This window comes from Cygnus olor, chromosome 6 (assembly GCF_009769625.2).
Source record: "Cygnus olor isolate bCygOlo1 chromosome 6, bCygOlo1.pri.v2, whole genome shotgun sequence".
Lineage (NCBI taxonomy): Eukaryota > Metazoa > Chordata > Aves > Anseriformes > Anatidae > Cygnus > Cygnus olor.
In genome coordinates, this window is record NC_049174.1 from 37,247,632 (window position 1) to 37,271,631 (window position 24,000).

General features: G+C 35.9%; 1 long non-coding RNA gene across 6 annotated transcripts in view; it reads right to left on the reverse strand.

The window, feature by feature from the left end:
- LOC121072363 overlaps positions 1–24,000 on the reverse strand; it is an 85,917-nt gene that overhangs the window by 21,318 nt on the left and 40,599 nt on the right. For 3 of the 6 annotated variants that reach the window (XR_005821156.1, XR_005821154.1, XR_005821153.1), the window contains exon 3: positions 22,665–22,749. This is a non-coding gene — a long non-coding RNA (uncharacterized LOC121072363). Of the gene's footprint in view, positions 1–19,696; positions 20,283–22,664; positions 22,750–24,000 lie in introns of those variants that run through there. The other 3 variants (XR_005821152.1, XR_005821155.1, XR_005821151.1) reach the window with 3 other exon arrangements.

A 24,000-nucleotide genomic window follows, 5' to 3' on the forward strand; every position in this document is an offset into this window, starting at 1 on the left:
AGAGGTAGGATTAGAGGCAAGTAAACAAAATCCCTAGAGTAAGTTCCCTTAATAAGTATGGCATTATACATGCCTTTGATTTCTGCTTTATAAATGGAGCTATAAATATTATTGATCCTAAATTCATATTTTTTTAAAGGATCTTACTAGTTCAGTCAGTCAGTACTATGTCAGGGTGACATGAAAATAGATCTCATTACCAAAACTGAAGCTAATTATCTTGATAAATGGACCTATGCTTGGAAATCGGAGGGTGGAGGGGGTGTGAAGAGAAGAGAAAGGAGGGAAACTGTGTTTTCATACAAATATGTTCAAGTGTTTTTCTCCTCTGTAGAACTGTCACAGCCCAGTATGTACGAACTATTCATTTAACAGTGGGGGGAAAAAAAAAAAAGAATTATGAGAAAGGATGACAAATCCTCATCTAAACATTTTCATCTAGGCTTCTTTTGTCTGTCAGGGTAAATAAAATGAAGAAACAAACTGCAACTGGGGTGGGGAGAGGGGGAGCAGTCAGCTAAAATGTCACGACTTGCTTCTCTGCAGGTGTCAACTTGACTTCACTGAAATGGCATACAACTTTGATTTTCTCATCAGGAAAAAAAATGTTTATTCCCTTTACCAGACCTAACAGATAAGAAACTACTGTGTGTAGCATTGCATATTTTGATATTGTGGATATCTATGTATAGCTATTATTGAGACACATGCTAAAAATATTGTGTGTGCTTCATGTTGAATTGTTGTCATGAATTATTAAAATGATCTGTTACGTTTTCATTAAACTGGCATTCTTAATAATTTAAACGGTGGTCTTTAAAACACTGACTGTATATTGATGATATTTGCAGGAATAAAGAGAACCCCCCAATTATTCTACATCTTGAATATATTTATTTATTTACCTCTCCCATGACATTACGCGTTACTATATGCCTATATTAGTTTATCGTTACAGACTATGCTGTTCTACATTCGATTTGTCATTGAGAATTTAGCTGCTTTTAATCTTGCAGTCAGTATTTCCAGTTACAGGAAACTCATACTTTCAGACGGTTCAGGTACACATCATGGGTAGAAGTTCAATTTACTTTAGGAAATGAGGTAGGAAAAACCTTCAAAGTCGTTATACAAGTGTGTATGATAGTTTATAGCAAACCAGTGGTCCATTCAGATGGCAACCTTCTTGCACCTGAACAATGTCTGATACTAAAAAGGAAAACCAACAGTTAAGAGACATGTGAATAAGTTCACAAGTTGTAGTCTGACCTCAACAAAATCCTCAAATTTCTTCTCAACTATTTTGAACAAAAAAATGTATTTTTTTTTCTGGTGACAATGGATGAAAGTGAAGTTTTGAAAAGCCTTTTGACAAATCATTTAACTTTGGTGATCATCTAAACTTTAACAGTGATTATGTTGTATTGCATCTTATATGGGAGTATCTAGGACCATTTTACCGCCTTCAGGGATGTGCCTCAAGGATGGATGTTTGAAGAATGGTCAACAACACTGGAAGCAACTGTTCTACCATGTCATTGCATCTTGGATATGTGCTTAACAACTATATCTCCCATAATCTCTTGAAGACCTGAAAGTTGTTACAAAATTAGTATTATTAATTATAATATTTATATTAAGTATAATCATTAATATATAATAAATATTAATTATAGTTATTATTATTAATAAAGAAACATATTCAACTGCTATTTAAACTTTTTGGAAGGGGAGAGTCTGATTTGTCAAAAAGAGAAACAACTTTACTCTTTCAAAGCAACTGTGAACAGCTCTCAGTGAGGAGACACTATATGGATTTCATGATTTTGGATCACAAGCCCTGCAAGCTTGCACCCATCTTCACAGATTCTAAAAGTATCCAGCACGGACTTTGACATTAACTTTTTGCATTACCTGTGGAAAGTCACTTAGATCCTCTGCATTTCTGTTTAGCTATGAAATCGGAATGAGAGACATTTTCTTCTTTATAAACAGAAGGACTTCTTAGAAGAATATATTAAAATAAAAAACCCAAAAGTTATTTTAAAACATTATAATAACATTATTTTTTAAACCTTATAATAACAACAATGAAAACTGCTTTAAAGTTAGAAGCTATCACAAAGACTTCAGTAATTATTCAACCAAATTTAAAGTAGTGCAAATCTAGCAATGTCAAAGCCAGAAGGTAATATCCACCATCTCCTACCTTAGCTTCCAAAATGACAACATTCACCACAGGGATTTAATGAACTTTCTAAGGATATTTTGGTATGAAAACCAGTACAACTCACACATCATCATACTCACTCAAATACTTCCAGCTGAACCTCAGAAAGCATTGCTTTAGACTTTCTGCTTTTTTGGTTTCATCTGTAGATGAAACACAAATTTGCTTGAGAGCAAACATTTTTCTAAACAATGAAGGGTTCATCTTGTTACTCATCCCTGAAATGATGACCATCAGCAATGGGTTTACAGGACTACAAGAAGTATAAGAAGGTATTCAGATTTCAGGCTGTCAAATTAAATTGGAAAAAGAACCCATTTTACTGTTAAAAGTTCAGAGAACAACTCAATTTCATAAGGTTTTTTTTTTTTCTGAAATTAATCTTTCATAAATTTAATAATAGATTTTTAGAAATAAATTTTCTGACAAACAAAATAGCCTGTGAATTCCAGAATAAGAAAAGAGTCTAAAATACCAAAATGCTTTAAATATACAAGAATAACATATTGAGCTTAATGAGAAAACAATAAATTAATTATCCCAGTTATTTGCATTTGTGGATTGGTCAATTCCCTTAATCTCTGTGGACGTCACTTGATTACACCACAAAGCAACAAAACAAGAACTGTTTCAAAGAACCGCCCCAAAACTGAGAACAAGACTCACAGCTTTCCTATGGAAGAACTAGAGATGTCAAAAATCAGAAATTCTGGGAGTCAGTTGGTGTTAATGAGACACCATGATGTGTTACCGACGTAACACCAATACTCATTTTACACAGCACAACAATAACAAGATTTCAGAATATTAACTCCAAACATCATGCAAAGTATGAATAATTTTCATTCCTGCAAATTTAAAAAATGCATCATATTTCTTTCCCACATATGTCCTTGTAGCCTCATAAAACAAACTGTGTTTCACTATATGATTATGGGCTTGTGCATATACATCACGAAATGTTAACTACTGCAGAAAGTAAGAAAATAGATTTTGACATTGGAGAATTATTTTTGCTACTCTCCTCTGCCTTTGGATCAAAAGGCAGAGCTACTTGGCTGTTTAATCTGGCCTGAGTCCAGAACTGCATACCATGGTGAAAGATGCCAAGAACATTGATGCCACATGAAACAGAAGTTATCTTCTAAAAACTCTAAATAATCACAGGACAATTTGTATTTTAACTGATATGAAGAACAATTTTGTTTGGCTTTCTTGCCTGGTCAGGAGTTATTTTCATATAGGCATGTGAATTCTGTTCTTATTAATAAGATGTCTGAGATGCTGTGATCGCTTCACTAGATAGCATTTGACATCCCTTCCATACCATACCCACTGAAATTCATGCTTTTCAGTTCATACCATGCTATAAGAGTCACCATGTAGTGGTAAACAATCATAAAATATGCTTTTTCTCCTGCAGACAAACTCTTAAGTTGAAATTTAAATGTATATGAACAAGTCCAGTTTGTACTTCATCACTGTTTAAAACCATCTAGTTAGTCCTGTATACTTTCTGTCCATTGTAAAGTACACTGCTACCCTTTTAATTAATTCACAATACAGACTGCTATTTTTTGGTTTATTATGTTCCTAAAAGGACAGATGATTTCAGATGCACTAGATGTTTAAAATGTTGGAAAAGCAGTAACAAAAGCAAATTTGTACAAAATATCATTACATTTTATGTTTGCAATTCTGTTTTTATTTATGATGTGATTTTGTGATTCTGTAATTCTGTGAACAAACTCTACATATAATATAAATGGCTACTTCATTATATTGCAATTGCTGTAAGTTCTCAGTTTCCACAGCATAACTACTGGTCAGATCTTCCAGCTCTCATGCTCAATGCATTTTTATCTATGCAAAGTGGATGCTAACAGAAGTATCCTGGCATGGTATCACTCTTTAATGCATTGGCTAGGTGTAAAACATGGGAAAGATGCAAGGCTGCAGAAATGTGGACTCATTAGGAAAATGTATATAGCAACATATCAGAATTGTCCATTTCTATTACCATAAAGATACTGGCAATAAGAAAAAAAAATCAGAGCAAAATTAAAAAGGGGTATTATCCTTTAATGGATAATTGTATACAACTTTCTTTAGACCATAAAATAAAAAAGCAGCTAAAATGGAAGGGAATTACTAGTTGTTTTAATATACATTGAAGTTATTACAGCATTGAGAGTTTTCCCTAATGAAACTGTGGAAACCTCCACACTTGGAGGGGCATGAAAATGAGGTTCAAGAAGATACTGGAAATATAAAATGAGCATCAGAAGATGTCAAAACAGGTATCAGACCTCCCGATCTGCATCACCGTGTTTTACTGCCATGCATTCCAGTAACACATTCCAGTCTACAAGCGTAGTGCTGCCAGCCCTCATGGCCATGCCTGGTTTGGGGCATCGTGGTCCCCCTTCCTCACTGGAAGGCGGTGGGAACTGCTCAGCCACTGCGATAAAGGGAATGCTGCCACTTCTTGATGCGTGAGCACAGGGATTTCTTTCAGGAGCAAACACTAGTAAGCAATGTTCCAGGCATTACACAGCTTTTCATTCCCGAACACCTTGAGGCCTCCAGAAAGACATTCTGGGAGGGTGCAGAGCACCACACAGGTGGAAAGGGAACTTTTTTAGCATTTTAAAATATTTCTCAGACTCAGGGCTGCATATTACAATCAGATTTTCCTTGTTAGCATGTTACCTCTTTTCCTTTGTACAGAACTGTCTTGCAGGTTCATCTACCCTGTCTTCAAGGTTCGAGGCAAATGTAAAATACATTCCCAAAGCCATGGGAACTGTACTATTTTGTAAAGCTTTTCTGTACCATTTCAATGAAATATCACTATTTTTTTATGGAATTAATATATCTTAAACAGACCCTTAAAAATGAGAAATATGGAGGGTGGGGTGGGGTGGTGAAGTTTGACAATTATTAGTGAAACAGAAGATCGCAGCATGCAGGTTTAAATCCCCCAAAATTCTGTTTTTATTATAGATTATATATTATAATATAATATTATATAATATATAATAATTATTATTTATTTATATATTAAATTAATAATATATATATTATATATATATATATATATATATTATAGATTATATTATAGATTACCAGGAAGAGTTAAAATTCATATCTCCTGTCTGAAAAAAGAGTGTTACAGGAATGTAATCTGAACTTTTCAGAGTTAAACTTTTGTTACAAATTAGATATAAGATTTATTGAGATGCTTCATGTTTAATAAAATACTCATAACAGCTTGTGATATTTCACAGGATAAATACACAGTTAACAATCCTCATGGCCTTATTTGTATAGCAAATCTAAGAATAATAAATGGTTCATTCGGTAGCAGCATGACAACAAGTTATTTCAGGTGATAAAAATGTGTGAGATAGGAGTCAAAATGACAAAATTCCAAGGACTGGAGGTTCTAGTGCATACAACATTTAAGTCCCAAATGAGGTTACACTAATCTGAGCATCACTTAAATTCCCAAACCACCTGAAATAAGGAGATGGAAATTTCCACACATTTTCCCAGCAAAATCCACAACCATTCTTTTATTTCCTGCACAGCCCAAGAGAGCTTAATCTTCTCATGTTATTCAAATCTAATAAAAGATTAATATCATCTTAGAATAAAATAATATATAATTATCTGAAGACAAACACATGCAATTATTCATCCTGGCTATGTCCCTCAAACAACACATAAACAGAGAAAGTTCAATACTTCTTATAAAGTACTTTCAAAAATACTAACAAGTTAAAACTCTCTGATTATATTTGACTGCAGAAAAAAACACATATTGCTTTCATTTTTGGAAATGCTGAGAAGGCAGACACTCTTAGGGAGGTCAATGAGACTTACTGATTACACAGTGTTACGGAAAATTAGGCTACTTATTTGGAACTAAATATGGATTTTAAGAGCATTCAATGAAGTCACACTTTTGAGTATTTTGGAGCTGGCCTAAATTTTTTAAAGAAAAGTTTGAGATGTTGAACAACAACTTTTCGGAAGAACAAAATATTTATTATGTTCTTCATAGCAATTAAAGGCAATTCACATAATCAGGAAAAAAAAAAAAAAAAAGGGTGATTTGGAGGGGCGGGTTATTGGCTACACTTCCCTTTTTCCTGTAACAAAATATCATTTTGCAATCTACTCAAGGTACTTAGGATGGCCCCAACTCTTGTCGTCTTTGACTCTTTGGTATCTGGAGGACAAGCAGAAGGTCCGCAGGATGGTTTTTGCAACACCAGTGTTGGCTTCTCACCTGTCCCTCAAGATAAAAAAAAATGGAGTTGAGACTGTTTAAAGAGAAGGGACAAAAGAAAGGGATGTAAATAAACACTCCCTGTTTTAAGGAAATTGTTAAAAATTAAACACTTTCTACAAAAGCCATTCTCATTGCTTTATCAGGGTCAGTTTATTTTTGATGTTTGCCTATCCGAGTCTCGGCAGGAAGCCGAACCCTTGATATTTAGCTGTTTGACGTTCACAATAATAACATAAACTGCCTAAATAACTTTCAAAACCAACAAAACAAAACAACAACAACAACGACAAAAACTAGCTAGACATTTTAAGCTAAGACAACTGCTATTGCTATCAATTTAAGTAATCACATTCCCAGCTGACAGATGCAAAGCTCTCCGTTTTCAGATAATGACTTTTCCAGCTGACAAGAGTCAGGGAACAGGAAGTGTATGTGGGGATAAGTGTTTGGGAATTAGAGGACAGCCAAAGTTTGTGGCTACCTGTATTATCTTAACAAGGTTAGTTTACTCCTAATGGCACTTTTAAACCTGAAAAATAATGACAATAAACATTTAAAAATCCTTCTAGTACAGCCATATACTTTCTTATGACACTGGGTAATTTTAAAAAGTTTTTATTTTCTGTTTGAAAGCAAAATAATTACATCAGCCAGTAGTTGCAGTTTTCAACAGTGCTTTTGCAAGGCAAGGAGAAATGGTACACGTTTTATTGTTGCTGTCTGCACTTAAGCCAAAACTGTTCCCTGATTTTCAGCAGTATTGGAAATTCAGTGCCTCACAACTACGAAAAAGACCCATTATCAGAAATATGGTCAAAGCATAGAACTGACAAAATTTGTACTATATTCATAAAATTCACTGTCCTATGAAGTATTAAGCAGGTTACTAGGCTCTGTGGCCTTATTTAATGGGTTCAAAATTTCCCTTCTAGGAATGCTGGAAAGCTCACTTTTGCGGCATGGGGTGGTGGTGAAGGGGTGGTGTCTGTCCAAACTGCCTCAATACTTCACAGATAGGGCTAATTAAAGAGCCATGCAACCACCGTAACTGCCTAGGCAGTATGCTATATGAGACCTTTCTCGCCCATATTAGACAGCAGTGTATTTAATCTTGTGTAGCGTTGGGAGAAGAGGCCACATGTTAGCTCTCCCTGGAGCTGTCAGGAGCATAAAGCTGAAAATCTGATGGCAGTTTCATGATCCAGCCTTTTCCTGTAGACCAACATGTCAGACAGCAACTGCTAAGTTGCCCTAAAATAACAGAATCTCCATTATACATTAAAGTAACTCAACCTGCTGGGCTGATCATCATAAAAAGTTATAACCCAACATCATACTTCAGCATTTACCAGAAAAGGAAAGTCTGAGGAACTTCAGCTACAAGTCTGTAAAAGTATCAACATAAGCCAGCACATATGACTGTCAAGCTGATATGAAATGAAATATTTCTCTTCATGATGACAGACTGAAATTTTTATTAGGTTTGACCAAGCCGGAAACTAAATATTGTTGGTTTTCTTTTTTTTTTTTAATCTTGTGCTCCCTATCCTGCAATAATAATAAGATTGTGTAACACACACACAAACAAGAAGAAAAAAAAATCAATTTTGTAAAAACCAAAGAAATAAAAATGTAAAATTCCTGAGCAGCCATATCAGCAGTCTTCATATCAATGATATCCAAAAAATTACAAGAAAAATTGTCAGTTTTTCAGTTTAACTCTTGCTACAGCCTTATTATATCTATTTCTATTTCTTCTCTATCTACTAACTTTTTTCAAGTCAAACTTCCCACAGTCATAATAATAAATCAAATATGAGGCTTGAACTCAACATCTCTGGTTTTTCTCTTCTGCTTAGAAGACACTGGAGGAACAAAACAGCATACATGAGAATCGTAACACAATATGGAATATAGAAAGAAAATGAGCTAAGTACAATCATGACGAGAACTAAAGGCTGTGAAATCTGATCTCTTAGAAAAAGAGCATATATGATGTACAGAAATAGCACCCAAAAGTACAAACGTGTATGAGTTCATATTGTGCACTCCCTTTTTAGTGCAGCTTTCTCACATCTGCATACACAAAACTTTTTTTTCTTTTCTTTTGTTCTGTTTGTATAGCTTTAGCATACGTTCATTATAACAGTATGTCTTTTTTATTAATCCTACTGCAAGGAGAAAGCAGAGGTGATTGTGGTAAGGTATGGAGGTTCACAGATAAGCTAAGGGAATGTAAAAGAACAATATCAGACTTTCACAGAATCTATCAAACACAGAAAGTCTATTCTCTCACCCAACAACATTTCTCACTGAAGCATGAGGGAGGTCTTACAGCACACACTAATGATAGGAAATGCAGTCCAAAGCTGCACATATTGTTTTATTTACTTTTTGAAAAATTAAGCTTCAATGAAAACCTGCTTTGGCCTCACACCCATAACATCACCCACCAGAAACCATTACTTTCCTTTGAAACGTGCCTAGTAAACTTTAAAAGGCTATTCCTCCAAAATCAGAGTATATACAAATACTTAAGGGGTTAATAAACTCTTACAATACAACAAAATCACAAGTTTTATACCACAACTCTGTACAATTGGGGCTCCTAAGGGAGGAGTAATTGCATTGTAGTAACGTTAAAGTTTGATTTAGGTTTCTCCATCAGCAGAATGAAGTGCGTCTTACTTCTCAGGTGTGAGACTTGGCTGCTCTGCCTTTTGCAATATATTATCCCAACACTGTCAGAAAATGCTCAGCAGCGCCAATTCTTACTAAACTGGGTGTGTTATAAATCCAGCGTAAGCGGGGGATTTCTTATGCCAACAATGCTTCTCAACCTTTACCTTATTACCACACTTCTTGGCTGCTGCAAGATAAAAATCTTTTAAGCTTTTTACTGCTTGTGTGTGAAATCTCAGATAATATAGCCAAATGCAGGAAAAGTTCAGGGCTGTTTTATGACTCCTTTTTATCAAAAAGTTTGATCTACAAAGCCTGAACGCACAAATTCATTGCTGTTGGATGAGGTCAGTGAAACCACACCCATTCCCTCGACAGACCTTCCTTTTCCTTTAGTAGACAACTTTACATGGGCTACAAAAATATGCCCTGTCAGACAAGAAACACGTGCCCTCAGCTTGAAGGCAATGCCAAGTAAATCAGGAGCTTTCTACGCAGCAGACTTCAGTGCTGTGTGTGCTTAAGACACATTATCTGTGAGTTTTGGAGGTGAAGCCCCTCCGTAATGAAATTCAGCTGAGCAGGAACTAACCTAGAAACACCAGCAAGAATGCTGAGGGCTAATGACAAGACAGGTTTGGCACAGGGGGACGCATGAAATAAAATCACTATAGTGAAGATTTCCAGAGAAAAATGTTAATCATCTTGTAAGAGGGAAAGTGTGTGACATGAGGAACGGGAAGGAATGGCAAACACATGTCAGGCAGCACACTTTATTTACCTTTCATTAGCATGTCTTCCTAGGAGAAGGTTAAATACTCCAGGAGAGGGATGGGATTTTTCTTATGTTAACTAATCCAGAGAAAAGTGAAAAGAGATTTGCTTTCTTCAGCATTCATTGATATTAATTGCTTTATTGAACTAGCTGTGGGAACACGGATTTCCCAATGCCAGCATAAAGGATCATTATTTATAAGCTAACTGATCCCACAAATTCTACACTTAGCTCAACATTTCCGTTGGAAACACTGAAAGAATCTTTAAAAAAAAAAAATCATTATATTTCATACTTTGCACTAAAGCACACCAGCTAAATGATACAGGTTTTCCAGAAAAAAAGAAAAACAAGTTTTTAAGTCTCACATAACAGATTCCAAATCAGCTCTGAAATGCTGCATATTATTACATTTTTCCTCCAATTATTTTTCATTCTTTCCCTTTTCCCCTGACTTACAGGTGTCCTTAGTTACAACCATCAGTAAAAACAAAACACATATGCAGACTATAAATCTGTATTTGTGTACTGATTCATACGAGTAAAATATCTTTAGTTCCTCCTTCCAATTTCCTTTCCCTATTCAATTCATAATTGTACTGCAGTATACTGGGTTTAGGCTTTCAGGAACTCATTTTTGCCCCAGAAGGTTGGTTAGCAGAAAAGACTTGCAAGTACACGTTCTGGCTTCAAGAAAATATATCAAGCAGGAGAGACTTCCAAGTAGAATAAAAGCATCTAAATAAACACTGCAACCTTTAATCAAAGTGCTAAGTTGTCACTGTAACCCTTTGGAGATAGATATGGATGACTCAGTCCATCAGAGTTCATGTTCAGCAGTCAGTGACATCAAATTATATTCCTTAGAACCAAGGAGTTAATAAATTCCAAAAAGTATCAACAATGAATGTTAAATTCTTTTGTTCTAATATATCCCAACAATGCTTGTAGCATTGCTGCAACTTTGCTGTTCAAAGATCAGTTTAGGGGCTTGATGTGCTGTTTTAAATCATAGCTGGGCTAAACTTGGTATGTAAATTGCAAAGTTATAAATGTTTTTTTTTTCTTCTCATATTCCTTTCTCTTTGTATCACAGTTGGATTCCTTCACCAGACCCCCAAAAAGTAATCATTTTTGGCATATTTTAGACACCAAATATGTAAGCTATAAAGGAAGAACTAGGTTTTAATTTAAAGTTGTAATCACTCAGTCCATACAGAGCTGCCTGAAAAGATGCACAGTATCCTTTGTGCAGATATATTTGATTCAAAAGATCACGTTATGGCACAGACTTCGGTTAAAGAAAATCCACTGGGGGAAAATAGCTTGGCTGGGGTTAGCAAACTCCACGATACTAAGCCTGCATTTGAGTACCCTTGGCCAGGTGGGACACAGCTAGGTTTGGCTTTTTAATACAAAAAGTATAATTCAAAAAATGAAATGAAGATAGATATTTGACTTAGATATTATCTAAGATTTGCATAGCAAAAGTGATGTGGGCTGTATTAATAGTCAAAGGCTGATCATGATAAATGTTGGCTTAAACTGATGCCACTGACTGCTGCTCCAAAGCACATCAGTAGAAGAAAGCAAAGAGCACATGGAGACAAATGTGATCACCCTTTAAATTATCTGTTAAATTTGTAGTTAAGTAACCAGTTGTAAGGATGGAGTTTCTACAATTTTCAGTATAAGGGAGACCAAACAAGCACCTTCAGAAGACAGGGCTCAACTACATTCTGCAATCAGGACTTGATATGTTGTGACATATGATGACCAGGACTTACGGACTGTGACAAATTTCTCTCCTTGTAAGACAGCAAAGGAAAAAAGAGATTGGAGAACTTTAACGGAGAAGAACATCCTGTAACTATAGAGGAAAATATACAGAAGCTACCAGCAAGCATAAAACAGATGGTAGTTATATTGCCAATAAGCCTGAGTTTAGAAAGCATACCAATCATCTCTAATGATTATCGGGGAGAGGAGCTATGAAGAGAAATGCAACTTTTATATTAAAAGGGGGTAAGTGCTATATAAACTTCTCAAAATTTATAATGAAGGGCAACAGTTTGCTTACCCAAAATAGCAAGAAATCAACATAAAGCATAGTTCTAAAATTTCACACAGAGTGCATCTCTCATCCCTCTCCTATATTAATACAATACAATGGTAATTCTGCTTAAAAATCCAAAATATGAAACAGAATTTCAAGTTTAGGACAGTAAATGGTAGGTCATTACCATAGAGGAAAGGGAGCATTTAGTAGCCTCCTCCCTGTCCTTTCCAAGAAAGCATTTTTTATTTCTTTCCTTTGTTCCCACAGCTGTTCCTTTCTGCAGAGTATTTCAGGGTTTCAGAATCTGTTAAACTGAAGATTTAATGAGTATATGTTGCCAATGCACAGCTAAGCTTAGCATTAGTTTTGTGTGTACCTATGTATATGAGTGTGCACATACTCCATAAACTTGGAGGATGACCTGTGTCTTACTCAGGTGGAACTGGTCACACTTTGTATTCAATTGAAGTGCTCAAAGAAAGTCTGAAAAAAACCTTTACGTCACTTATTTGAATTGGGCTGGCATAGAAAATCATGTTCATATTGTACTCATTTGTGGTCTGCTTCTCAGGAATTTTAACAGATGACAATTCAAAGATAAATTTGCTTTAAAAATAAATGATGAAAAATAACTGGCTTCTCAGCACTTATTTCATAATCTTGAAAGTATGTTCAGATTTATATAATTAAAGTAGAAAATAGAAGTCTAAAAATGAAATCTGGTTTTGCATTAGAGCAGTCGGCATTAATAGGATTCTTCCTTTGCTCCCGTTGTTTTCTGCTGCAGTGGCACACCCCTTACCCAGCTTCGACAAGTCACTAGGAGCGGGGAAAACACAGCCCTGACCTGCTTGGGCTGCAGCTGATGCCACTGTGCAGGAGCTCCAGGCTGGAAAGTAGCACAAAGCACAGACCACTTCTCAAAGGCTACCAGAAAAGGAAACATGAGACACCAAGCAGGTCTCCCCAGCCTGATTGAGAGAGGTTCTCTCCTCTTTATATCTATCTTAATCATTTGACTTCAGAAGATATGCGGTGAGAAGTCCATGAAACATATTTGTGCTCACAACTGGACAGAGACCGCTGAGCCACAGCCTACAGGTGTAAGAGTTCATACAATTTTCTTCCATTTATATGAGACCTCTAGCTGTGGCTCTCAGCACTCATTCCCTTCTTTAATCTGTAAGAAAAAAAATAAGGCTTACTTTCTTTCCTTCACACAGTGATCATTTGGAAGCTGAGGGTGTTATACTATAGCACAAAAATTATACAAACAGTCAAAACAGTTCAAATTTGATCCTGTTGACTGAGGTGTGGGGCCTAGGGTCTGACTGTAAATCTTAAAATCAGCTGTATCTCTGAAGAAAGCAGATTGCTTTGCTGGACAGGGAGCTAGCTGATCAGCAATTCTCACAAACTTATGAAAGCTCCATTAATTTTCTATAAACTAAGAGTGGCCAAATCTACTCAAATAGCCTCAGTATTCTTCCTAGCCCAAAGTCAAACTTGTTTTCTAGTCTGCTTTATGCAGACCATGCTTCAAATTCAAGTATGCCTTGTGTCCCTTCTAAAGACCTTTAGCAAAAGCCTATGATACTGTAGGTAAGTTCTAACTTTTCTAACCATCCCTGCAACACCAGGCTTCAGGTATGTCCGAAGACATTAAAGACAAATAAATCATATAGTTGAATACCACATACAGCAAGAGAAAGAAACAAAACAGCCCTGGTTTAAGTTGCAGAAGCAAAAAATCCACAACCACATGACACTACAGTTTGTTGCTCTTCTAAGTAGTGTTAGTGCAAAGAAGCACACACCTGAAAGCAAAGCAAAACAAAACAAAACAGAACAAAACAAAAATGACAAAAAAAAAAAAAGATTTTAATAGGTGTTTTTCTGTCTCTAGTAAATTAGACTCAGTCTTCTAAATCAATTCAGTAAAAAAATCAGCGAAATAATCACTCATAGGGCTGCCAATTTCTCCTTTATTGTAGAACCAGCATAAATTGTGTGCATAGGTCATCCATTTCTAACTATTATTGCACCATTTTTCCAGCTTTATCTTCACATCATCATACCTCTCCTGTATTATCCACTGCTTCTTCAGCAATGCCACCCCCAAGATCATGTTCATCTGCTTCCTGTCACGCCTACACCCATCTTTATTTATATCATGTGCAGTCCAAGCCTCTCTTCACCCATTTTTCAATATCTGTGACTTCCATGGTTGCATTAGGAAGTCAGCTTTCTGAAGAATGGCTTAAAAGGTGCACGTGTTCATTTATTGACGCACTAAAATGATTGAGAACTGCCAAGCTGCATATACAGCTAATATGACTGACTGGATGATGTAGCAATATCACCAATTTCTCATTGTCATATTCAATAACACTATTTTTCATCAGATTATTTGTATCAGGGTCCCCATTTTCATGTGTGTGCTTTATAGGTGTTACCACAATGGAATTCTGACCTAAATTATAGTGTTGGGGTCATCATCCGTTATCCTAATAATAATAATAAAGTAGAGCAATTGGTACGGGTGGGCTAATCTCCTAAACTGTAAAAACTTGGATTGATTACTGAGTACTAGCTCATACAAATATTTCTTGTATACGAGGAGAGAATAGTTTTCTGGACACCAAATGTAAAAAACTGAAATTGAAAACTTCACAACATATGAATCTGACAGCAAGCAGAGATGGACTTCCAGAACGTTAAGGAATAGGACTGTAATTCAAAAGTCCTTGTCAAATTGCAGAAATGATCTAAAAAATAACATTAATTAAAGAAGGAAAAATACAAACTTTATGGTCAGTTAGGAATAACCAGGATGTATCAGAAATAAATACAGAATAGGGAACATCATGATCCAGTCATATAATGGAGCAAGAGCTCCACAATCATAAATTTTATACATATATATGTGTACAACTGTAAGAAATGTGAAAACACCCATTACACTCCTTGGTCTGGATACTATTTGGCCCAACTGTAGCACTATACACTGTCATGAAGTATCCAAGTGAAGAAAAGATGTGGTTCAACTGGAGTGAAAGTCTACAAGAAAAGAGCAAAAATGATAAAACATATAGAAAAATGGACTTGCAAAAATAAATAAATAAGGAATTAGTATTGTTGCTTCTGTAACAGAAGAGACTGAGGAAAAAATGCACATAAAATATGTGCAATTTGATGCAAAGAGGAAGGAAGTAAATTGTTATACATGACAATTATGAACAGGCAAAACCATCAGTATATTAAAGTTGCAGCCAAGGACATTTTGGTGAAATACTGAAAAAAATATCTCAAATTTAATAAAATAACATGCTACTCAGTACTACAGCTTATGTCTGAAATGGACCTTCAGATGACACTTATTTAGAAAACTACAGGTCAGAAAATACACAATGGACTGTCTGGTGTCAAAAGAGAAAAAAAAAAAAAAAAAGCTATGACTTTTGATTAACTTCAGGAAAAAAAAAAAGAACAGTATTTGGCTGTATGGGAATAAAAACTTGAAAATGAGAAACGTTTTCAGCAATTTCATTAGGATTTACATCCTTTAATGTGAGATATACTTAAAATCTATTTTTAACCAAAGAATCTTATTAAAATAAGAAGATTGCCTGGTTTACTACTTGTAGTTGTTTCAAGCAGTAGAGGCTGATGATGCTCTTTATAAACAATAGCGAATAAATTTAAACAAGCTAAAAGATGTTTAATGTAAAAAACTGTAGCTTGAGAAAAAATATGTTGTTGTGGATTGCATATTTTACATGCAATTTATGCTGCAGTTTCTCTTCATTAACCACATCTCGCAGATTTTTCAAAGCAGCGGCATGAATATTATTAACATGTGTTAAAAATGTGTTTAAAATAATGTATAAAGCTTTGTGTTTAAAGAGAAAGTTTAGGTATAATGAACAAGGGTGTCTGCATTGTATATATCAGTTTGTATGTTGATATAGAAACCAGACTGTGTGTCTACAGACACATGCACATATATATATTGCTTTAGAGTTCGTGTTTTAATTAAACTGAACTAGACCTTAACAAGAACATCCAATTCATAACTCGCTCATTCCGTTCTATAGATTCTTATTAGTTAAAGCAGAAATAATCCATTCTGAAATGTGACACACAGAAATTGCTAGTATCTCCTTTCACTGTATTTCTTTCCTTATCATTGGTTTCCTTTTACTACAGTAATCTCAGGAAAAGTCCTGATGCCTTCCATTTTTCTCTGCATTACTTCCCCGTTGTATCCATCTTCCAAAATTGCTTTTGCTGACACAGTATTTATAATAGAAAATTGTCGATAATGACAGACACAGGACTTGAAAATTACAAAAATTAAAAACTTTTAATTTGAGCACTTGACAATATCCAATATCACTGCATCAACCCAGTCCTACTAACATCTCCACTTCAGTGTGTCTTTTTGTTTATAACTCTCAAATACAGCACCTAAACTATCAAAAAATAAAATATTAAACAAAAAATAATTGTATAATCAGACTTACATATAAGGTTCCGAAGTAGTATCTTTTGACATTTTAGGCATGAGACTTTGAAATACACTCAGCATTGATTAAATTTACTCCTGCTGATGTAAATAGGAGTATTATTAGGTCAACACAGCATTTTTACAAAGCCTTTCGTACTGTCTAATGTCAAGTACTAGCCTGAACTCTTTATCAGTAGCATGTTGTGTTTGGTGTATACTAATTCTTACTTTTTTTTTTTTTTTCAAAGTAAGCAAAAAATATCTGTGGATATTTTTCAATGAAAATAAAAAAAAAATCTATTTTTTTGCTGAAAAAAAAGGCTCCCCCCCATCACCCATCTCACTGAAAAGAAAACCAAAATACACTACTCTGAAAGGCTTTCAGGGTGACTAGATGTTAATTCTCATACACTTCATATACTGGAACCAAGCAACAAGACAAATTCTGTTGACATTTTTGGAAGATACCTGTGCGGCTATACTACGTCTAGTTAGAATAACATCAACCAAATTGAAGATTAATAATAGTAAGTTCTTCTTGATTAAAACTTTCATTTGGGGATAGATGTATAATAATACATCACTTTACATGAACTTCATGTAAAAATAGAAAATGGAAAAAGTAGAACTTAGTAGAAGCAAAGAACAGAAATATCTGTATGAACATATCACAAACACATTTTCCCCTGAAGAAGCAGGCTAAATATAATAAAATGCACTTAAAAGTTATTAAGTTTTCATTACAAGTAGCAGAAAAATCTTGCTCCTCCTCCTCCACATTCTCACCAAACTGATCTTGCAGCTTATCTTTCTTTTCACTGTATATCATTTGCTGGAACAGGTTTGCTGCTTACACATCTCTGCACAGATATATTTTGCCCATGTATACCTGTTCACTGATTTGGCAGAATAATAGTGGCATTTCTTCAGCTTTCAGTGCTGCTTATTTCATCATCTATTGAATGTTCATATTTCCCTTCTCCTAAGTCACCCATCCATATTTTTTGGACTTGGCATAATAAGCTCATCTTCAAGAGACCATCTCCGCATTACCGCTTGAAAGTTTGCACGCAATATATGTGGAAATAGATTAAAAACTAGCTGGAATCAGTTTCACCAATTTTGGCACAGACAAGTTGAGAACAACATTTTCTGATAGTAACTGCTTCACTTTTTGGACATAAAGACAGTGCATGAGTTTCGGTAATTTCTCAAAGATGTGTGGTGAAAGCCTGATCCATGTGCAAGCTTTAGCAAGGTGTTTTGTTTTGTTTTTTTTTTTTTAATAAACTGCACTTCAGTACATAAGCTTTAGCACGTCCAGCTTTTTCTTTCTACAGAAACATGTGTGGCATTACACCACAGAAGGCACACAGGCCAACACACCAATTCATGTCATGAATCTTACTCCAGACCCTATTCCAACTTACTGATAAGCTGATACAGGTTAAGACCCAGGAAGAGCACAAGGAGGGTTCTGGTTTTGGCAGTGATTATGACCTATTAGTACAAAGTGTATGAAGCACTAAGCACCCACAAGAAGTAACATATAGCACTTTTTATATTGCCTCTGACCAAGGTGATTCGAGCAGCTCAGTGTGCTTTGGTCTGCTTAAATAGGAGGATGCGAGAGCCACAGTATGGCTGCAGGACATGACTCAAAATGCAAACTAGAAGCAGGACTAAAGCCTCCATTAGGAAAAACAACAACAAAAACAACCCCCCCCAAAAAAAAAATATTTTTTTTTGGTTTCAGGTTTTGCCTTAAAACATAACATTTTCTGCAGCTAAAAAATACAATAATCAGATGAATTTTTGGCCAAAATATTGAAACTCAACACCACTTATTTAGGTTTGAATAATGTTCTGTTTATTGTCTTAAGAAAAGAAAGAAGATTTCCTGCACTTCAAAACTAATGGCAGTGTCTGTTAACCAGGCAAGTCAGGGCCAGGGGTTAGGATTAATATAACACCATCTGTCCAGTCTTTCCCCTTGCTCTTTATAAACATATTCTTTAACATGTCATAAAAGAGCGGTCCACAAATATTGTCACATACCTAAATAACTATTAAAAAAGCACAGCATAACAAACTAAGGGATAACTCTTACAAAATGAGGGAGAGCAGTGTCCTAAATGGAGGTCTTTAATGCCTTAATGTTTGCAGAAGAAAGTGTGTGGGGGGGAAGGATCGTTTGTTTTTAACTTTCTATTTATTTTATAGTCTTGATCTTAACTACATGTGTCTGTTTTACAAGCTGTTTCCTAATTTTTCAGCTGGTCCAATTTCCCCTTGCAATGGTAAGGTTTGCAACTACAGAAATCCTCCACCTTGGGGAACAAGGCCCCCAGTGCTGACCAGAGACAGTCTGTGTTTTAAGATTGCTTAGAAACCAGGGCTTTCAGAGATGGGACTCCACAGGCTTGATACGTATAACCCTCTCATCTTAAAAATATTGGTAATCATATGTAAATAAAAACTCAATTGGGAAATAAGTCATTTGAAGCCCATGTTGGCACGAGATACATGCACAACTGGAAGCAACAGTTGAAATCAGCTAGAGCTCTGTGAATTTTGCAGAGAGCACCAGAAGTGCTCCTAGGAAACCAGGGCGGGACATCAAATCAGGGTATTCCAGGTCTTCAGGAGAATTTACGCACGGAATCAATTCTGAATCCAAAATTTGCATGTGTATGCTGTGCAAACAGTTATGATGCATCCATAACCAGATCCAACTAACTGAAAAAAAATTATATATATATATATATATATATATATATATATATATACAGTATTACTGGTAGTTCTAAATGAGTCTCAAAGCAGCCTAGCCCACAGCCAGGCTGTAAAACATCCTGCACTTCTCCTCACTTAGTGAACCCTGCTTCATCCCAAGTAAATCACAGTGCAGAATGAAAGTCCAGTCTAAATTAAAACACTACAGATGAATGATAGCCCCCAGGCTTGTGCAGTTATCTGATTTTCCATAGAAACTAGCCCAGCTTCATCCCATCTTACTTCAGACATTTAATGGTGTTGCCTACACTAGATGTCTACTACGCCTAAGGTTCCCCTGCCATGGACTGAAATAGGCAGGTACTTCTAATGGGCAGCTGGCCACAGGTGGGTCTCTGGTGTTGTATATCAATTAGTTTATAATTAAGCAAGGTAGGGCCTGGTACCTGGCTCTGAGGACAAGAAACATGATATGGATAGCACAGTGATGACTGCCTGACCTCCCTAAGCGCAGAGTGGGGTGTCTAGGCTGAGGAAGACACCTTGGCCCTGGCCGAAGCTGTGCCAGGGACTGTGCTAACAGTGTAGGGGATGGGTGAGTTGTACCAAGTGTGCACCTGGGGAATGGGGGTGAGTCGTGCGGGCATGAGCTGGGGCCCCTCTCTGCAGAAGGGCAACAGAAAGAAACCAGGGAAACTAATTCTAATTTGGGTGGTTCATATGTCTTTAGCTAGGGGTATATTGACGCATGATCTAACAGACCACAAAATTAAGAAAAAAGGCTCTCATTAATGATAATGTGTATAGGGCAGGTTATTACTTTATTATTTCCTCATACTTGTGTTAACTCCAGTAACCCTGGAACAGTTTAAATCCATTAGCAATTCTGCCTTCTGTTCTGCATCGCTCAGGCACCATGACTAAGTCTGCACTTAAACGAGACTGGGATGCTTAAACTGGGGTCCTTCTGAGGCTTCACCCATGACATAGCTTCAGCATTAAGTATGAAGGGAAGAGTAGAAATGAAAGGATATTTATTATAAAACAAGAGAGTTTTTTAGAACCAGCCTAGACATGTGACATTATTTGGAGATGTGACAAGTCTTTTTATAAGAAGATTTTAGTGCTGTGCATTGGAGTTGACTGTTGCCTACTGCACTACACTTCTGCATATTTCCTAAGCATTTATAGAAAAGACATGATTCAAGTCTCCCAACCCTTTTTTAATATCCAAATATATTTCACTGCCAAACCACAGATGTAACCAAACTTCACACCAAGTGATAAGCAGATCATTTTGCCTTCTCTCACCTCATTGAAGTTTCTCAGATATCTTTGTTTCTCATCTTCAATGTCGTCTAAATAGTTGAACATTTCTGCACTTTAGATCAGCGCATGTTAATCAACAAGAAGAGAGCAGCTAAACAGTTATTTTTTTCTCATCCAGCAATCAGGTCTATGAGGTCTACATACAACCCCAAATTCTTAAACTAAAAGTTAAGACAGCCTTTCCCCAGGGAAAAGCTAACTTCATTTATAAAACATATTTGATTTCCTTTTTCTAATCTCTTCATAGCCTTTTTACACTGCTGCGTGCTTTAATTTTGCTTTCAGTCAGAAGTTTAAAAACTTTAGCTTCTAATAACTGGAAAAGAATGGTTATTTAAAGATAACTGCAACTTGCTTAACATGCCAGACTATCATATGCTCACTGCTTTGAAGCTGCAAATTAATGACGAGCAGGAACAGTGACTATCTTTCAGAGGAAACTGACCTCTTTCTAATGGCTCATCGCTAATGTCATCTGTCTGCTGCATCTCATTATGTGAATTTCACGGAGTAAGAAAGTATCTTAAGGCTGTGCACAAATAAAAAGGACCTTCTAGTATTGAGCACTTTGAAAATTTTTGATCTCTCAAAATACCTTCCTTAGATACTGGTTTCCCCTTTTGTGCATGGCACGCTGCTTATGTCATCTATTCTCTGTGACTAATTATGTTAATTTTGTGCCATAAAAGTAACTGAAGGCTGTTAAGGAATAAAAGCTTTTGAGTGGCCTTATTTCATAAACACCCCTTTTGAACAAGGCGCATTTAGTCATATTTGCAGTAACAGAAAGAGTCTTGTGCTAAAAATACAACAAAGGCTCTTGAATATGGCCATTTATTCCTACTTTATTAGGTAATTTATGAAAAGTATGAAGGGAAGCCTTTTTGTTACTATAATTTGCATAAAGCTGGTGCCCCATTAATGAGATAACTTCCTGCCTTTTGTGTACCACCAGCTGGAAATAGAAATATAGGAACTTTTCTGTCTCCCAATTACTTAACCTGCTGAGTTCAGAGTTGGAGAGTAAACAGGATTCATATCAGTCAAAGAAGTTGATTTATGCTGCTCTATCTAAAATATTTTTATTTAATTAAGGAGCCAGTGAAAGTGAAACATTAAAAATATATTAAATGTCCATCAACTACATGGGACCAAACCTTTAGACCTGTGCTTTAATTTTGCACCTGTCCTTTTGTGCTGTCAGTCACAATTAGTTGTGCTACAGACTGTATCCATCACAAATGGAAGCAGACATCTAAACCTGACATTTTGAAGGTATCTGGATGCCAAAGGATGCAGATGGGGTCTAGGCATCAATTTCAAAAATCACCTAGAAACTCAATTGGCATCCAGTGCCCAGACTCTTTCGAACATTCTACTAATTGCCTCTCTGGTGCCTAATACTTTAGAAATTCTGGTCTGGGTAGAAAACGCCCTTCCCTAGAAGCAACAACTGAGTGTTTCCCAATGAGATGAAGATCCCTCATCTATAGCACTGATCTTTATGCCGAAAGTTCAATCTGTCTTCAGACTGGCCTAAATGGTGCAATAGTACAGGGTATTCTGCTTAAAAACAGAGGTATTTATTTTCATTTTCAAATATTTTTCCACTTTAGTAGCAGCATTTTTACTGCTAAACTAAAAGTAGTATTTATCAATTGTGGCATGTGAGAATCATTTATACATGAGGTGATGATTTAGCCATAAAATCAATGGACCAGCTCCCTATTTAGATATTTTTACAGTTTACTATCTCCAGATTTATTTCAAGTGACTTAATTATAATTAGAATAACAACAGCTCCTTAGAAGTGTGCTGAAACACATGCAGGTTACAAAAAATTAAAAATAAAAAGATTCTATGTATATAGTAAGACTAAGTTTCAGCTGCATAGTGTTTGAATAGTTTGAGGTCAGTTTGTTGAAGCATTAAAGATTGCTCAGTGGTCAAGTTGCTTGATTAGCTGTACGCACCTAATCTGTTAGATCAGAATAAAAAATGTCTTTTGCTGTGGAATACAGCGTATGACAGGTTCATACTCACCATACCCTGCTGCTGCTCTTTGGTTGTACGTTGAGGTTTCCCTCCTTTCCCATCGCAGAAAAGCTGGTTTCATCACTGCTCAACTCTAAAGGAGGAAAGGGCAATCAAAACCACATATCACCTCATCTAGTTAAAATATGGATATATTTAGAATAGCTGCAATATAGTTGCCACTGGCATTTTAACTATGAGCTGAACCATGACTGCTGACAGGATAAAGGTTGTCACAGTCAAGGTCCTAATTACTCTACAAATTGAAGCTCGATTGTAAGATTCATCTACTTGTGCTTAAGGCAAAGGGCTGGGGAGGAAGGCCTACATGGACTCCTTTCAGGGCCAGCAGAGAGACGCAGACAGCTCAGATGGGCTGATTCATACGCTTTTGAAATAAAGGTTTGAGTACAGACTTAGGAGGTATGAGCTGAGACTCATATATATATATTTTTAGCCCAAGTTGTACTTGAAATAACACAGTTCAAATGATCTGAAGGGGTCAGACTTTGAATTTGAATCTTGAACTAGTTCACAATCACCTAGTTTCCTGTACATTGCACAAGAACGGCTGTGTTCCTACCTGTGGCAAAGACAGACCACAACTTTTTCCAGTTTGCTCACATCTGTTGTCCATATTTTTACCTGACACATTAATGATATTGAATATTTTGAGCAGTATGTTTTGATGCTAAGGTCTCCTTTACTAAAAGATTGCATGGAAAAAAAACAAAAAAAAAAAAAACAAAAAAAACCAACAACAACAAAAAAAAAACACAAACATATTTCAAGGACCTGGTAAGCAGATGGGAGCAGACATAGAGAATTCACTCCCAGCTTATAGTCTTGATGCAGCAAATCAAGTAGGCTGGAAAGCATTCAGATAAGTCCATAGTGTTGCTTCTCTCTTCTGGGTGTGAATCATTCACAAGTGAAGAGCCACTGCTCTGCCACAGAGAAATCTAAGGCACCAACCTGATGTCTCCAGGGATACTCCCTATAGACTGCTGCCCAGAACAACAGGGTACCACAGTTCTTAAAACATCCACAACTGCTTCTAAATCACATGTGTACAGTTATTTGTATTGTGGGTTACAGAAAAATTTAGGAAACACTGTTCTTTTGTTGTTTCCTGCTTGAAAAGCAGAAATAGAGGCAGGAACATCTCATGTGCAATGCTAGAACATAAGAACATAGAACGTTATGTTCTAGGCTGACCATCAAGGAAAACCATATGCAACACATTCTCACTCCTGACACTGATTAAATAAATCTAATTAATTCACTTTTTTTTTTTAACCTGGAAAAAAAATATATTATATATATATATATATATGCATATTAT